The sequence below is a fragment of the Podarcis raffonei genome, chromosome 13 (assembly GCF_027172205.1).
Source record: "Podarcis raffonei isolate rPodRaf1 chromosome 13, rPodRaf1.pri, whole genome shotgun sequence".
NCBI classification, from domain to species: domain Eukaryota; kingdom Metazoa; phylum Chordata; class Lepidosauria; order Squamata; family Lacertidae; genus Podarcis; species Podarcis raffonei.
This window is the reverse complement of record NC_070614.1, coordinates 23721232-23733925: the sequence shown is the minus strand read 5'-3', so window position 1 is coordinate 23733925 and position 12694 is coordinate 23721232. Positions and strand designations below refer to the sequence as shown.

The window sequence follows — 12694 nt, the reverse complement described above, 5'->3', positions numbered from 1 at the left end:
AATAGTTGAGAGCATTATTCTTGCTTGATTTGCTTTTGTGTGTGTGCACGCACACACACACAGACACAGATTTCAGTTGGTTTCTGAATTACCAACAGCTACTTTGGAAATCAGTGAAATCTCTACCTGCAAACCTCACATTATGCTTTCAGACTTATTTTCAGAATCTTAAAAAGTTTACTTGTGAGCTGTAGCTTGTGAAAAGTGCTCTGTGTGTTCCTCAGAGGCACTGTCTTCTTTGTTGTTATACTACACATTTTAGCCCTGATATTAACAACAGGGTTGAAGGCTGAGCCCTAGTGCAGGGATGGGGAACCTATACCCCCCCCAAGGTGTTGGTGGACTACAATTCCCATCATCCCTGACCACTGGATCACGCTGCCTGTGGCTGATCAGAGCCGGAATCCAACAACATCTGGAAGGTTACAGGCTCCCCACCTCTGACTTAGGGGAACCTCAAATCTAAAACCTGAGTGAAGCCAGACCTTGTTACTCCTTGATTCAGGGAATGCATTCTGTCCATGCCCAGAGGAACACTTCTATATTGAAATGTGGCTGCTGCTCATTTCAATTAGGGCTTCATAGGAGATTTTCCCAATGGATTTCATTCCATAGTGTGTACTAGGAAAGAAGATACCTTTTGGGTTTTCCACCTTAAGCACCAAACTGCCTTCAGCTCTGAAGCCTTAGCAGGCCAAGGCCTCAGAGGAGACAGCAGCTTCTTCTTACCTTGTGTGGGTCTCTTTTGTTTGCGTTCCTCCAGCAGGCTGGGGAGTTTGCCGAACCAGCGCTGCAAGCATCAGAGATATTTGCTCTACCAAGTCAGGCAAATGTCAGGCAGGCTTAGTGCTGTAATCCTCTGCCAAAACGCAGCCAGCGCCCTGAAGGCCAGGCCTGCCAGCAGCTTTGAGAAACATCTGTGCCTTCTGTGCTGCTGTTGCTTCTGCGGTTGCTGCTGTTGCGGAATTTGCCCTCTGAGTAGTTGAATGAAAGGTTGCGTTTTGCTAAGCCTGGCAACCAGGGCATAATTCAAGCCAAGCTTCATCACCAGAACTTTTTGACTTAACTTGAAAACAGCCAATCAAAACAGTGCATCTGAGCGTGTGCAGGCTGTGCTTGTTCTCTGCTCTTCTGAACAGCTACAGCACACCTGAGATTGTGAGCAAGAGCTTTCAGAGGTGTGTGTGTGTGTCTTGTCTGGGGTGCTGACTTTGTGGGCTCATTCAGATTTCCTTTAGTGCCATGTTTCTAAATACAGGCCTGTACCTTAAAACTCTGTGTCCAAGCAGTCTTTTTTTGCCCTTCCCCGTGAAAACCCTGGTTTTTTACCACTGAATCGGAGCAAAAGGCAATCTGTGGTGAACCCAAATTGCCATTTGTTCTGATTCAACCTTAAAGAGCAGGTTTTCCTGGGGGAAGTGGCAAGGCAAAAAATAAAATGCCCAGACACTGAGCTTTAATGCCTAGAAAGCACAGGGCAAAAGGCAAGTGTGGGAGAGTCCTGTCTCATCTCACTTCAACCTCTAAAGGCTGCTTCACACATGACACTTTCTCCACAAGTGTGTATGTGTGCATAGCTCATGGAAATGATGCCATCATGTGCAAAGACTACACATAAAATAGGTCCATGCAGAGTCCTCACTCATATCTTATCAGGTAGGGGTTTTGCAAGATGTGCAAAAGACATACGTGTAATAATACTAATACCAATGCTAATAATTTTATAATTTATATGCCGCTCATCTGACTCGGTTGCCCCAGCCACTCTGGGCGGCAACCAACAAAATTATTAAAAACACAACACAACATCAACTATTTTTAAAAATTCCCTGAACAGGGCTTCCTTCAAAAAGTCAAATCGTTGTTTATCTGTTTGACATCTGATGGGAGGGCGTTTCACAGGGTGGGCGCCACTGCCGAGAAGGCCCTCTGGCTGGGTTCCCTGCAGCTTCATGTTTCGCAGTGAGGGAACTGCCAGAAGGCCTTCTTCACACGATAGACTATGCAGGGCTGTGTGTGTGTGTGTGTGTGTGTGTGTGTGTGTCCTCCCCATAGCTATGTACACCTAGTACTGTACCTTATATGTAGAGAGAGCATAATAACAACCAATAGGCGCTGAATGTCTACCTGGCCCAGCCTTCTGCCTCCAATAGTGGGCCTGGGATGCTCACAAGCAGAGCCTCACAGAGACAGCCATGCCTTGCTGCTTGCCTCCAGCATCTGTTACTCCAAGCTGGGAGACACATCCTTCTGCCACCCCACCCAAGAGTTGCAGGTAGTTTGAAAGTGAGATCAGCAGGAGTGCAGGAATCTGCCCTACACTGATAGAGATTCAGACCCGGAAGCTTTCCCAGCTTTTATCGGGAGATGCTGGGGACAAAGAATGTTTGTCGCTGAGCTGAGGCCCTCACCTCCGGTAAACGGGATGCTTTTGTTCTGGCTGTTAAAAACCCGAAAACCTGTTTAGCACAGGTGACAGTGGGACAAAGGAAATGTGTGAATAATACACAAAACCCATCATCAACCTTCAGCAACGGCTGTCTCTCTCTTCAGCTCAACGTATTCTGATTCTGAGCATGGAGGGTGTCATTTAGCTGCCTTGCTTCAAAGCCATTAGTAGACCCACTTCTCCGTGAACAGGTCTTTTCTTTATTTTTGAAGTCATCTAAGCTACCGGAGGCTTCCACTACCTCTTATGGCAACAAACCCTCAGTAACGCAGTGTGTGGAGGAGCACTTCCTTTTGTTAGCCCTGAATCTTTTGTCCTTTTTTTTTTTAACTGGGTGACCCTGACTCTTAGTATTGTGAGAGAGGGAAACATCCGTCTTTATTCACTCAGCATCCTGAGCAAAGCGAAGCCTTTATTCATTACTCTTTGATGTGTAAAGGCATGTGTTTTGGGGCAGTTGAGTGTTTCCCACAGGTAAAGGCTGCTTCAGGCCTTCAAAAGGATGTGTGAGGGACAGGCCCCAAAAGTGAGTAAGGGGTGTGGGCACACAGATCCTGCCTCTATAACATCCCCACCAGTGCCGGATTTACGTATAAGCTAAACAAGCTATAGCTTAGGGCTCAACTCTCTCCCCACAAAAAAATCAAAGAAAAAAACACACCTGGATGCACGTTTCCAAAATATAAGATAAAAAACAAATAAAATAAAACCTACATACAGCAACAGTGTTTTGTGTTGTGTAGGCTCCTATGATGTAAATAATGGGCCCCGCCTGCTAGCCTGCTCCCTAAAATATCACTGGTTTGCTCATTTCTATATATAGGGTGCCTACATTCTGCATAAGGGGCGCGGGTGGCGCTTTGGTCTAAACCACTGAGCCTCTCGGGCTTGCCAGTCAAAAGGTTGGCGGTTCAAATCCCCGCGACGGGGTGAGCTCCTGTTGCTCGGTCCCTGCTCCTGCCAACCTAGCAGTTCGAAAGCACGTCAAAGTGCAAGTAGATAAATAGGTACCACTCCAGCGGGAAGGTAAATGGTGTTTCTGTGCGCTGCTCTGGTTCGCCAGAAGTGGCTTAGTCATGCTGGCCACATGACCCGGAAGCTGTACGCTGGCTCCCTCGGCCAATAAAGCGAGATGAGCGCCGCAACCCCAGAGTCGGTCACAACTGGACCTAACAGTCAGGGGTCCCATTCTGCATGGACTGGTTGCGTATCAACATGTGCAATGGCTTTAGATACCTATTAGGTCCATAAATTACCATATAGCATAAATTCAACACAAAAAACAGCTACAATTTGTTGTTGACAAAGGACAGCTGGACATATAAAGGGCCCCATTGCCTTCTGTAGCTTAGGGCCTCATCAAACCTAAATCCGGCCCTCATCCCCACACATGCCAACTTTGCCCAGTTGTGCAGGGGGATTGTCGTCGTCTTTTCAGCTGAACTTGATTCATAAAACCAGAGAATCGTCGAGTTGGAAGTGATTCCCAAGGGTCATCGAGTCCAACCCCCTTGCAACGCAAGGATCTCAGGTAAAGCATACATGACAGATGGCCTTCCAAACTCTGCTTTAAAACCTCCAATAAAGGAAAAGTCCTAACCTCCAGAAGGAGTCTGTAATCTCTGTCCATCAGGATGCCAGATTGCACAGGGTTCCTGGTCGTAGGGAGGATTCTTAACTGTGGTGAGCTACACACTTAACCCTAGCATATGCATTTTTGTACACAATTCTTGACTGAAGAACTGCATTTCAAAATTGGGAAAAGTGCAAATTTCAAAAGATGTCTTTACACATTGCTTTGGAAAGTGTGGATCAAGGTGGTGTTATAAGAATTTTAAGGTCATATATATATATATATATATATATATATATATATATATGGGAAAGGTAAAGGTACCCCTGCCCGTACGGACCAGTCGTGTCCGACTCTAGGGTTGTGCGCCCATCTCACTTAAGAGGCCGGGGACCAGCGCTGTCCGGAGACACTTCCGGGTCACGTGGCCAGCGTGACGAAGCTGCTCTGGCGAGCCAGCACCAACGCAGCACACGGAAACGCCGTTTACCTTCCCGCTAGAAAGCGGTACCTATTTATCTACTTGCACTTGGGGGTGCTTTCGGACTGCTAGGTGGGCAGGAGCTGGGACCGTAAGACGGGAGCTCACCCCGCCGCGGGGATTCAAACCGCCGACCATGCGATCGGCAAGCCCTAGGCGCTGAGGTTTTACCCACAGCGCCACCCGCGTCACCTGTAATACATGTTCATAACTGTATATATAAACCACATGTCTGAAACCCCCACAGAAAAGGTCCTGAACAAATTGACCTCAAATATTTCTCTGCAAGGTCAAAGTGGGAAACCTCCCCATTGTCTCTTTCCTCACAAATCCTGTCTTAAGGGCACATTCAAGATATGAACAGGGTGTGAGCCTGTGACCTGTGACCTAGATTCAGGAATTAAGTAGTTATAATAACAAAAGAGTGGCCAAAACCCATATAATGCAAGCAGGTAACTTGCCAGACAGGAAATAAACAACACACTCAGATTTCTGTTGTAGACCGCCTTTTCTGTGATGTAGATATGATGTATCTGGGGGGTGGTCTTAGATTCCAGGGCAGGCAATTTAAAATGTCTATATAAGGGCTTGCGCGCATGGCTCGGGGTCCTCCTCCTCTCTCCTGCATGTGGGGGAGCACCCTGTTGCAACAGTTAATAAAGATCAGGCTTACTAGCTGCTTTGCTAGTATTCTCTGGTTGGTCTCTGTTATTTTCTCCTATCGATAGAGAACCTACAAAAGGACTCTATATGGGCTCTTGGGTACCCCATAAGGGAAGAGGAGCAGGTTTTTTAACTTTTCTCAGTGGATAAATATCAATGAATTGTTTTTAAAATAAAAAAATGGATTTCTTTAATTTAAATCTGATTTTTAAAATAAAATGCTTTTGGAGGAAAAATCTTCCTAAAGATAGTTTTCTGTTTAAGTTACATTATAGTCCAAAGGGTATTCATCAGGAAATAAGGATTTGTTTTAAGTTTTTCATGTGTGCTAAAACTCAGTCTAAGTTTTTTTTTTTAATTAAATCGCTTAACCACATCAGTTAACAAACATGGATACATATGCTATAATGTTATTGTTTTAGTTAAATAAATTGTTTAAATTGTTTTTAAGGAAATGATTATTTTTCTCCTTCCAATAAAGTACAGCAGAAAAGTTGTCCAAATATAAACAATAATTTCATAATTACCTATCTTTGTACTTCTAATAGTATAACCAAATCAGTAATTTTTGATATAACTGTAAGAACTACTCTGAAAATTTATTATTCCAAAAATGAAACCTTCATCTGGTTGTAAATATTAAGATTATACCAGCAAGAATGAGTCTTTCTGTAAAAAAAAAAAAGAGAGAGAGAGAGATTTAAATCAAGTCTTACTGACTAGTGATTTAATTCTAGTCTTACTGCCTAGTGATTTAAATCATGATTTAAATCTATTTGATATGTCAAATCCACCCTGGTGCGAATTAATTAGAACTGCACTGCCCTGAAATGCAAACGGAATCGAATTTATCCCATCCCTAGCTAAAGGTGCTGTGTTGGATCTTTTATTATTTGGCATGCTTAAAATGGTGCACTCCAGGTGTTTTTGCTAGACTCCAACTCCCATCATTCCTGACCAACGGCCATGCTAGGGATGATGGGGACTAGAGTTCAACATGTCTCAGTTTTACATTGTTGTACTGGGCTTGCAATGCTGGACTGATCAAGCCTTTTTAGACTGTTGCTTTAGTCCCCCCCCCCCCATCCTTGAAGAGTTGGTGTCACCTGTATTTTCACATTTTCACCTTGTGCACAGGCCGCCTTTGGCAAGAGAGCTTTGGATCTGAAAGGCGGTGGGGAAATGCTGGCAATGGATAATAAATAAAACCTGAATCAAAATAGGTCTGTGCAGCTCCTACACATGGCAGCTGATTTAATCAGCAGAAGTAGCCGAGGCCCTTGCTCTGGGTGGAAAATTTAAGAAGGCCTTTTGCTCATCGCCTTCTCTTGCATTCCGTGGGTGGGTTGGATCCAGACACACACCCTTCTCTTAAACCCACCCACCCTGCTTTTCACCCCACACGCATTAGCCAAGGGGGTACATCTTCCCCACTAATCCGATTTTAACAGTAATCTTGTTAATGCTGAGATCGGGATTAATTCTAGGTTAATCGGGATAATCCTGACAAAATGGTGAGCGTTGTAAGCATACGACGGATTAATTGTTACCCTAAGCGACACGCGGGTTTAAAAGAATACTGAAATTCATCAGGGAGGCCTAAGACGGGTGAGAAAGGGAATGAGGCCAGGAGTTAGAGGTCAAGGATAGGACGAGGCAGCGATTTTATTTCTGCTGGACCAGAATCATACCATATACCAGAGCCTGTCAAGGGTAGAAGTCTTCCTGAATTAAAACTAGCATCCATCTGCTTCTCTAAGCATGACTGCTTGTAGTAGTAGTAGGCAGGATTAAACATTTGCCTTCATTTGCAGCATGTGGTTTGGCCTATTTACTCGAGACATCTGAAATTCTAATGGTCTGCGATTGTATCAGCTGATCTATGGAGGTACTCTGGAAGGTCCAACTCAGGGTCATTGCTCAAGTCAGCTCTAGTGCCAGAGATGGGAATGGCAATGCTCTCTCACACCAATTCACATGGCGCTTGGATTCATTGGGAGACTTCCCCCTGGGTGAGCACCACTGAAACAAGAAGGAACAGGGGAAGGTCATTCCCAGCGTTCGGATGTTTCTGCCTCCCATTCTGCTATCTATCAGAGCAGTAAAAATCTGCTACCTGAAGCAGTCACTTCACCTTGACTCATGGTAGAGCATTCCCCTAATGACACCCAGAAAGGATTTTTAGGCCTCGGAACCAATGAGAGTCCAACATCCCCTGCTCCAAAATTTGAAGCAGACAGTGTTCATGGCTTAACCATTAGGCACCGTAGGTTCAGTGTCTACAAAACTCCCAAGGGCCTACAAAAATGGGCCTATTGTTACTACTAATACAGTGGTACCTTGGGTTAAGTACTTAATTCCTTCCGGAGGTCCGTTCTTAACCTGAAACTGTTCTTAACCTGAGGCACCACTTTAGCTAATGGGGGTCTCCCGCTGCTGCCACGCCACCGGAGCACGATTTCTGTTCTCATTCTGAAGCAAAGTTCTTAACCCGAGGTAATATTTCTGGGTTAGCGGAGTCTGTAACCTGAAGCATATGTAACCTGAAGAGTATGTAACCCGAGGTACCACTGTAAAATCAAAGCAAATTATTATTTGATTTAGCGGCTTACCCAAATCTTTACTCACCAACATGCAGGTATAATATGCCTTAAGTATATGCAAATCAAACTTTCACATTGCAGCAGTTTTTGTTAGCAAAACCACAAATTAGATATTCAGATTTCATTTTTATTTACTTATTTTGCAGAGCACATTATCAGCTGAGAGTAGCGCAGGAGAAGATAGTCACGCAACATTATTCTCGTGTGCCTAGATCTATGACTATGGGGCCTATAAAATGTAAATACTTATCTTCATATCTGTCAGAGTGTGTATGTGCGGGAATTATAACCTGGGATGTTTAGAACGTCCACTTGGAGATGCATTGGCTTTCCCATCATCACACACTTAGTCACCAAGATGAAGCCGATATGATGGCTGCACATTAGGTTCTCGTTTGGAATCAGATTGATCTCCCTTGAGCTCCTAAGCCGCATCCAGCAGTGTGTCTCTGGCAGCATTTCCAGCCTCTGCCTTTGTCAAGCAATCAGCCCCACGCTGGCTGTCCCTGCCTCTGCTCCCAGTTCCAGACTTAGGTCATTTCCAGGTGACCTGCTATTATTGAGCTTCCGTCCTGATTTGTTTGCACAAAGTCTGCGCGGAGGTTAGATGACCTCAGCTATTTATTGAGCATCCATTCTGATTTGTTTTGCTTTGATTTCTACAACGTTGCACCAAGGAGGTGTTACCCCATGTCTCCCTGTCCTTATCACAAACAATAAATAAGCAACAAACAAACCAATCCAGTTTGGGTGGGGAAATGGGTTCGATGCAGAAGGGAGTCAACTTCAATTGTGCATCCTGAATGTGAAAATACCTGAAAATAGGGACATTGCATGCCAACGTTCCCTTTGCATTCACCCCCCCCTCACACTCCTACCAAAGATCCACTACACGTGCCCTATGGTAGGAAACATAAACGTTTGGATTTAATCTGGAAAAAGAGATGACAATGTTCATATTTCCCATAGTTATCTGCAAAGGAGGTGGGCTCTTCTACATTAGCCATTTATTGTGGAATGGGGTACATCAGGGTTCCATTTTGTCCCTTGTGGTTTTTGACATTTGCTTGGAACTGCTGGGAGATGTGATCTTCAGGCTTGGGCTAGATTGTCATCTTAGCTTGTGCATGACACACAGCTCTTCCTCTCTTTCCCGTTTACTAATCCTAGCGAAGCGCTGGAAACCCTGAGCAGGTGTCTGGAGGCGGTTTTAGAATGGACAAGGGCAAACAAATGGCAGCATAATAATAATAATAATAATAATAATAATAAATGTTATTTAATCTAGAAAAGATGTAGGTACTCTGGGTTAGGAAGTCGACTGATCTGGATGGAGGTTTGCAACCAGTTTTGGATGGGGCTGCACTCCCCCTCAAGGCTGCGGCTTTGGGATTTTCCCAGGCTCAGCACATGTCTATGGAGAAGGAGCAGATGCCATTGGTGGCTGGGAATGCTTTTTACCAGCTTAGACTGGTTCACCAGCTGTGACCCTGTCTAGAGAAAGCAGAGCTTGCCTCAGTTTACACCCACGTGCCTTGCTTACATCTAGATGAGGCTGTTATTGCATTCTGCTCTGCGTGGGACTGAAGATGGTTCTGAAACTGCAACGGGTATGCAATCCATCTGGTCAGCATTTGGAATGTATAGCACAGACCAATAGGATGCTCTCCAGATGTCGTATGTGAAGCAGCAGCCATAAGTTGCTTCAGATGTCTTGTAGAGACTTAGCTTTTCACGCAGGCTTTCCCTGACCCGTAAGACTGGAACCTGTTTTAAATCTTTGAATCTTCTGAGTTTCTGTTTTATATGCTTTCATGTGTTTACGTTTCTTCCGTACTCTTCAACTGTCCCGATTTGAGCGGGACATCCCGGAATTGCAGAAGCCACCCCGGTTTCTGATTGAACTCTGAGATATTCTGTTGGTTCTCGCTAGAGCGCAGCCCTGAAAGACACACGTCCCAATTTTCCTCTGTGGAATGTTAGAGGGTATGGTTTTTTTCCTGTTTGCTGGCTTGAGGTTGTGTTTCTGTTTTAATGCTTTCATGATGCATTGGTTGTTTTTTAGACTGCAGAGATTTTTTTTTATATAAAAAACTAAGCAATACATAAATGCTTTTAACTAACTAAATAAGATCAAATATTGTGGACTACATCTCCCATCAACCCCAGCCAGCTCCCACCAGCCCCATGGCACCATGTTAGCTAACCCTGACACTAACACCCAGTTTTGCATGTGTTCATTCATAAGTCCACCCTGCCGTATTAATTTGCCATTGGCTTTGGAAAATCTGCACAAAATTCACACTTAAATACATCATTTGTATGCATCAAATGTATGCATTTCTAAATGTATCCTAACATATGCATTGTTATCACATATTGGTGTGTTATTTAGAGCCAAGAACTGCACTGGAGACTTGGGAGAAGTGTGAAATTTGAAGGATAATTATGTTCTGATCCTCACTTAAGTCCAGGAGATGTGGATTAAGCCAGTTCCCACTGGAATTCATTTCCCAGGGGAACTGAATTCTTCAAGTGCTCCTTGTGGGTAGTGATTCGGCAATCTTTCTTGGAGACATTTCCACCGTCAGTGATCCTTCTTACTGAGAAAGCTTTGATTGGCTTCTAAGAACCCCCCAGTGTTCCCCAGAACATTTGAAAATCACTGTCCTGTACCTTAAGAACTAGAAACATATTTTTGTTTTGAAAGGATTACATCTTTAACTTTTGTCCACGCTGCTTCTTTCAATAAGCTTATTTAGAAAGGAGAGAGGAGATGCAACCAACTTCAGCTGCCAGGGCAGGGCTTTGAGGCAGAAGTCCAGAGTCCTGCTCAGCAGAAAGAGCAGGAGGGATCCCAAATGCAGCATGGCCAGCTCACCACATTTGGAAGTAAGCAAAGCAATGCATATCACCGTCTAAAAAGGGCTCCTCCATAAGTTCATTAAGTCCTGAGCTTAAAACTACGTAACTGGAGTCTGTTTCTCTATGCAACTAAGGGGCAGCCTGAATGGAATATGGCCAGAAATGGAGGGGGGAGCAGTGGCAGATGAAAATGATGCAATATGCCGAATTGGTGAGCCTAACCAACAGAATAAGAGATCCAGAGGAAAGGCTATTTAAGGAAGATTGTAGAATATTGGAAGAATCATTGTCAACAGGTTAAAACGCTAGCAGGATTACTGTGGTGGGACTGTAAGATTATTAAAAATTTTGGGGAAATGATATACAATCAACTAAAAAAAGTGTTTAAAATTTTTTGTTAAAAAACCAGAAGCTTTTTTGTTAGGTATTTTAGGACAAGAGTTGTCGTGAGAAGAAAAGACATTATTCATGTATCCTACAACAGTGGCAAGAATCTTAATAGCTCAAACTTGGAAGACCGGTGAAGTACCATCAAAAGCACAATGGCAAGAAAAGTTGATGAACTATGCAGAGTTAGCAAAGTTAACGGACAAACTACGTGAAAAGGACAATAGTGACTTTGAAAAAGAATGGGAACTCTTTACAATATATTTGCAGAAATAACACAAAGAAATGGTCCAACTGGCAGGATTTAAATAAACATTTACCATTTTATTTACAGAGAACAAGAAGCATAACAATGTGATAACATAATATTGTATATAAACAGCAGAATTTATCAGAAATGGTAGTTGAGGGAAGTCAATGGGGGGGGGGAATTGGAAAATGTATGTTTAACAATGATATTGGATATTTGTTTTGAGAAAATTAATAAAAAATGTTTTTTTAAAAAAAAAGTTAGCAGGATTAAATTCAGCAGTAAAAATTGCTTTGAGATAAAACGAGAAAGGAAAAACATGGAGTAATTAGAATAGGCAGCAGCGAGGGGTAATTGGCAGGAACCATTGAAGCAGGAGGAAGGGAAGTCAATTTTTTTTAATGTTTTGCTTTGTGTATGTGATTATGAAAAATTATAAATAAAATTAATTAAATCAGACTCCACCATTGGATGCACCAGAACCTTTACCTTCTGATGAGAGCATGCAGAGCAGAACTTTCAGATCTTTTCTGCGCCAGGGCTAGACACATTCACACACCTGAAGCAAGGTGTGAACCCTCACCCCACCCCACTGTGGTCCTGAGCATGTTTATATCTTTAGGTAGAGAGGGAAGGGCTAGAGGCAGACTAATAGTGCCCACCTGCTGGAATCTGACAGCTTGTTGTGACTAATGCGGGGTAAGAGGAAATGTGAGCCAGTGGCACTGCTTTCCACAGCTCTGGAAGAGGAAAGGAGCACATCCCCTCTAGAGGCGGAGTCGGCTGCCACAGAGCAAGCTGTGCCTTTGGCACAAAGCAGCTGCGCAGGCCTGGCAGCTGCAGGATATTGTGGCACCGAGGAGACTGTCACCTGCAACAAGCAGAGAGTGAGTCTGAGTGGCTCATTTCCAGGTGTGTCCTGATGTCACCATTTGAATAGCGCAAGGGAGCTCGGTGAAGGGACCGCACATCTGGCGCTCTGCGCTTGCTGCCTGGCGATGGGGTTTCCAAGGCAACAGGGCAAATCCCAGACCAGAGCGTTCCATGCGACACCTCACTGTCCGGATGAGGATAGGCTGTGTGCAGGAACTCACTGGTGGCTGTAGTTGCATGTACAACCCTGTTTAGGCACATAATCCATTAGCCATAATCCATATCTGTGCTGTATCTAGCCTGTCATTTCTTGTGAAATACTGTGTTTTGGTACATCCCCCGCATACCCCAACCAGCTTCGGCCCAAATTGAGAAAACGAGCAACCTATCTGCGTTTTAAGCTGGCAGTGTGTACACCTAAATAAAAAAAAAATAAAAAAAATGTCCAGTAGCACCTTAGAGACCAACCAAGTTTGTTCTGGGTATAAGCTTTTGTGTGCATGTGCACTTCTTCAGATGTGTACACAGCCTTTGATGCATTTGCAAAAAG

At 44.0% G+C, this 12694-nt stretch overlaps 1 protein-coding gene across 16 annotated transcripts in view; it reads left to right on the top strand.

Moving 5' to 3' along the window:
- The window catches only part of SRCIN1 (SRC kinase signaling inhibitor 1), a 262355-nt gene that overhangs the window by 162050 nt on the left and 87611 nt on the right, over positions 1 to 12694 (top strand). The gene's annotated exons all lie outside the window — the stretch shown is intronic.